Genomic DNA, 6,000 nt, shown 5'->3' with positions numbered 1-6,000 from the left:
TATCACCCCAAGAGCTTCTCTCTTAAAACATTTAATGCCAAATGAGGAAGATTAAAATGTGGATTTGAACATATGTGATGTACATTCCATAGTGTGAAATGTTATTAATCATGGGTACAAGGTACTCAAGGCGTAGTGTATTTATAAAGAGGAACTGGAGTTTATCAAAGTTTTCAAACAGTAGTCTCGTTCTTCTCCCGAGCGTCTGCTGTTACCGAGCGGGGTGTTCCTCACCACCTTCTTGGCTCAGGCCCCGCGGGTTCCTCCCAGATGTGGCTCCAGCTGCTCCCACCCCATCGCAGCTGGTCTCAGTGTCTCCGCCTGCCAAGCGCTGCTGCAGCTACAGCTGCAGCCGCATCTGGGGGGCGCGTGCGCCGTGGCAGCCGGTGCCCGGGCACCGCCGCCTCCTCCCCGCTACCCTGCCTATTTTAGTCCAAGCAGCCGCGGCCCGGCGCGGGGCCCGCCTGGAGCCAGGGGCTGAGCGCAGGGGCGCGGAGCTGACCCGCTGGGCCGGGGTCGCTGGCACCCACCCCGAATAAGAAGGGGAGCCGGAGCAGTCCGGTCAGCTCCAGCCTCCCGGGCTCTTAGCCTCCCTGCCAGAGTCCGGCTCGGACCTGAAACTTTTGTCATGCAACCCTGGAGCTTGTGCCGAGCGAAAGAAAAAGGTAAGAAGGAGTTGGGAGAGGAGCTGCTGGCGGTGCAACCAACCGCCTCCTGCTCGGGTGTCGACTTACAGACTGGCACCTCGCGGGGCTAAAAATGGAAGCGAAAGTTGGAGGCACCCCGGGCTTGGGAGCAACTTTCCCGGAGCTCTCCAGCCCCCACCCCTGCCTCTTCCTCTCTGTGCTCTGCAGCTACTCATGCTCCCTCTCTTGCCCCAGGTCGGTTACTTGGTACTGTCATTTTTCCTTGGCTGCTCTATTTCCGTCCCCTTCCTCAGTCCCTTCCCACGTTTTGCCCTTTTGCCTACCCCAGTCCTCCATCACTACTTTCTCTGTTGCCTTGATCTCCATTCCTTTTTGCCTGTCAATCCTGCCTATTCCGTGTCCTCAGGGCCCCCTTAAGAGAGTTGGGGAGGGGATCTAGTAGAGGGAAAGGAGCCCTCTTAGATTCTCATGGGCGTCTGTGTTTTTAGCCGCTGTCAGTCTCCTGCACTGGACCCTAGAGAGAACAGGATTGGTTCCCCTTGTCTTCACTTGCACACCGACTTGGTGAGAATTGCCACATCTAGCTATGCATCTCCATCCTCTCTCACTGGTCCTGTGGACAAGTCTCGTTGTGGAGGAAAAGAAACGTGATTCTTAATGTTTCCCATTCATGTTCTACGCAAGGAGTTTAAAATGAAGAGGCAGGCTTGGAAAAGCATTTGAGGAGGGAGGTTACTGTCACTCCAAAAGGAGTTTTCTTCTTACCCCCTTTCCTCCCATCCTTCCTTCTTTTCTTTCCTTGCTTACTTCCTTCTTTCCCTTTTCCTTCTTTCCTACTTTGTTTCTTTTCTTCCTTCCTTTCCTTCTTTTCTTCCTCCCTCCCTTTCTCTCCCTTCCCTTCCCTTCCCTTTCTTCCTTCCTTCCTTCCTTCCTTCCTTCCTTCCTTCCTTCCTTCCTTCCTTCCTTCCTTCCTTCCTTCCTTCCTTCCTTCCTTCCTTCCTTCCTTCCTTCCTTCCTTCCTTCCTTCCTTCCTCCCCACCTTGTAAGCAAGCCAAAGGATCTCTAATATTCAAGAAAATAATCCTTGATGGGACCATGGTCAAGTCATTTCTCTTCTCTATTCTTCTTTCCTCATTTGTAAACTATAATGGGGCCGAACTAGATGATTTTTAAGGGTTCATCCAGCTCTGGTGAGCCTTGACCCCTGTATTGATTGAAAACACAAATAGAAAATTAATAACATACCGATGCTGAGAATTGTTTTCAGCAAAGAGGAACTCATCAAATTTGGAAACAAATTCAAAACCTTTCCACCAAACAGGTACATTTAATGATTTTTTAAAAAATGTTAACCATTGTGTTTTAAGTATTTTGAAATTTCATGGTAAGCATAAATTATATTTATTTCTTCATATTTTTAATCCCCAAGGACATTTGCATAAAATATTATAGTATTGTAAGTGGGAATTGTTCTTTTTGGTAATAAATAAAGAACTAAACAAGAATGCTTGATTGAGAACATGAACAGGACTGATCAAATCACCTCCATGAGCTTCAGTTTCCTGACCTATAAAATGAAAGCACTGGACTGAATGATCCCTAGGATTCCTTCCAGTTCTAGCATTCCATAACATTAGAGTAACTTCAAGACAATATTTTCCAAAAGCCAATTTAATATTGAGGCATTACCTGCTGTCTAAAACTGCGTGCATTTAAGCCCTCAGACAGTTGGTAAGCAGTTGGATTTCTTTAATTATACAAATCTCTTGTAATAGCTGAATCATAGAACAAACTAAAGTTCTAAATGGTGACATTCTATGTTGTTAAATTTAAAAATGTGTCACCAGAAACTGGAATCCAGACTTTGTACCACAGAACTGACTAATAAGGTTGGCACATCTTTTTAGTGCTACTTGGTCAAAAAAGGAGGCCTCAGAAGACTGAAGATGAAGACAAGATCTCTTTATGAAATAGTCTTCACACATGGGCACTGCAATAGGGACACTACCTGCATTGACAAAGTGATATTAAATTTTAAGATAGCTTTTGCAAAATTTGTGAAACTGGTCCTTCAAAAAGTAGAAGATAACTTCAGAGTTTAGATTTTGCTGCTATCAGTGAGGGTCCTGGGCATACAGAGCAACAAGCAAGCCTCCAAATGAGATCGTATTGTATTTTTTTGATTACCTTTGTAAAGGAAAAAAAAAATAAGATTTCCCCTCACTCACCTTCCCCTCCCCCACCTCTTTTCTTTTTTTTTCTTTTTTTTTTTAGTGAGGCAATTGGGGTTAAGTGACTTGCCCAGGGTCACACAGCTAGTAAGGGTTAAGTGTCTGAGGCCGTATTTGAACTCAGGTACTCCTGACTCCAGGGCTGGTGCTCTATCCACTGTGCCACCTAGGTGCCCCCCCCCCACACACTTCTTTTCAAGAAATGTACAAGAAAATGCTTCAAAGTGAAAGTCACAGAGGTGTCATAAAAACTTTAGTTTTATTGTTATTAGACAAATCTGTTGTTTATTTAGGTTTAATAATTCCTAGTTATGTCCTTACATGCTGAGCATTTATATTGCACAAAATCCATTGCTAATGTAAAAGACACAGAGGATGGATAAAGTTGTGCAACTAAATTATTCATAGAGTTAACAGATGTGTCTTGATGAGGACAGAAGGCTATATGTTTGCCTTCGGAATAAGTATGGGAAGAGGATAAAACCCATCCTGCTTGAAATCTGTAGAATCCTTGGTCTTTTTGATTTTTGCCTAAATTTTGAATGGCTGACAAATTCAATGTGCCTTAAAAGAGATATGGCCATTAATTTTCCCATCATATAATCTAGCTGAGTATACAGCACAACCTCTTTATACAGGTGAGGAAAAGCACCAATGCAGACTTTTGTATTAGAATGCAAACCAGGTGCTTGTGAAGTCTAATTTACCTATTCTATGAATAGTAAGTAAATACAGTCAAAGAAAAAATTACATTTTTCTTCATATCCCTTAGACTTGAAATGAGGCTTAAGGTAATCCTTCAGATTTGCAATAATGGACTTATTGCAAATAGATTGAAGCAATTAATATTTTTTTCATTGAAGTGCACTTTTAGTTTGAATGGCCAGTAAACTGAGCGATTCCTGAATCCCCAAACTTCTTTTGTCCTCTTAAAACACCTACTTATTACTTATAAAAATTAGAAGTTTTTTTAATGTCAAATTAAGGGAATAGTCAGTGTACCAGTTTGGCCAAATATAGTGTATATGAGGGCAAAAAAGATATAATTAGTCTGGAAATGGAGGTAGGAGCCAGATTATGGAAGATTATGAATACCAACCTAAAGAGTTTGTATCTTAGAAGCAATAAGGAGTTACTGAAGTTTTTTCAGGAACACATATATAGACTTGATGACCAGAAAAGAGAACATTATTCGATTAAGGAGATTAAGGAGTAGTTAGGTAGAGATAAATAATATGCTTAATAATACCTAATATTTAGATAATGCTTACTATGTGTACCAGGTATTATACTAAGCACTTCAAAACTATTATCTCATTTAAGCTTTGCAACAACTCTGGGGGAAGTTAAATGATTTCCCTAGGGTCACACAGTTCATAAGTATCTGAGGCCATTTTTGAACTCATCTTCCTGATGCTAGGCCCAGCATCCTATCCCCTATGCCAACCAGCTTACAATAATTAATAATTAATATAATAACTGTTGTATAGCATTTAAAGGTTAGCAAAACGCTTTGCACAGGTTTTCATTGTATCCTCACAACAGAAAAGTAAGAGGGGAACCAAAGGAGAGCAATGTCACAGAAGCCAAAGAATGAGAGAGTATCCACGAGGAGGAGGTGGTTGGTTGACAGTGTTACAGGCTAGAGAGAGGTAAAGTAGAATGAGGACAACTAAGGACACTGGATTCAGCAGTTGAGATAGTTACAAATAGCGAGTTCAATAGAGTGATGAGATCAGAAGCCAGAATACAAGAGTTTGAGAAGTAAGAGAAGGTCCGAATATCAAAACAATGTCTTTTTCTAGGAGTTTGACTTTGAAAGGGAGAAGAGTTCTAGGACAAAAGAAGGTTTGGAATAAGCTGCTGTTCCAAGGAGATGATGTTACTAAGAGGAACATAAAAGGATAGCCGCATAGTAATAGAGATGCAGTTGAGATTAGAGCAAACAAATCTGTTGAGTACCAAAAGAGCATGTTTATGTAGCTGTTAGTGTCATACCCTCAAGTTACCTTCCATATATTCAGCAATTATGTTGTATGTACTAATTTTGTATATTTTTCCCCAATTAGAATATAAACCTCCATAGTCTTTAAACAGATAGGTTTTTGCTTCTTCTTTGTAACCCTGTGATTACCACAATTCCTGGAACACAGTTAAGTACATATATATATATATATATATATATATATATATATATATATATATATATATATACACACATATATATATATACACACACATATATATATATATACACACACACACACATATATATATACACACACATATATATATACACACACATATATATATACACACACATATATATATACACACACATATATATATACACACACATATATATACACACACATATATATACACACACACATATATATACACACACATATATATATACACACACACATATATATACACACACATATATATATACACACACATATATATATACACACACATATATATATACACACACATATATATATACACACACATATATATATACACACACATATATATATACACACACATATATATATACACACACATATATATATACACACACACATATATATACACACACACATATATATATACACACATATATATATACACACACATATATATATACACACACATATATATACACACACATATATATATACACACACATATATATATACACACACATATATATATACACACACATATATATATACACACACACATATATATACACACACACATATATATACACACACACATATATATACACACACATATATATATATACACACACATATATATATACACACACACATATATATACACACACATATATATATACACACACATATATATATACACACACATATATATATACACACACATATATATATATATATGCATATATATGACTTTGAGCCACACAGTTCCTCTCTCTCGACATCTGTTTCCTCATCTATCAAATGAGCTGGACTGAATTATACTAATAGCTCACATTTCTGAATTGCTTTCCAACTTACCAAATGAGTTTGTTCTTCCTGGCAATTTTGCAAGATAGCTATAGTGGGCATCATTGTTGACATTATAACACATGA

General features: G+C 39.0%; 1 protein-coding gene across 1 annotated transcript in view; it reads left to right on the top strand.

Annotated features, from left to right (window-relative positions):
* Nucleotides 1-446: 446 nt before the first annotated feature.
* Nucleotides 447-6,000, top strand: part of BVES (blood vessel epicardial substance) — a 136,399-nt gene continuing 130,845 nt past the window's right edge. The window contains exon 1 of the mRNA XM_044002998.1: nucleotides 447-665. The gene's annotated coding sequence lies outside the window, so the exon portion shown is untranslated. The remainder of the gene's footprint in view (nucleotides 666-6,000) is intronic.

Source organism: Dromiciops gliroides, chromosome 4 (genome assembly GCF_019393635.1).
Source record: "Dromiciops gliroides isolate mDroGli1 chromosome 4, mDroGli1.pri, whole genome shotgun sequence".
NCBI lineage: Eukaryota > Metazoa > Chordata > Mammalia > Microbiotheria > Microbiotheriidae > Dromiciops > Dromiciops gliroides.
This window is presented reverse-complemented; position numbering and strand designations above follow the sequence as displayed.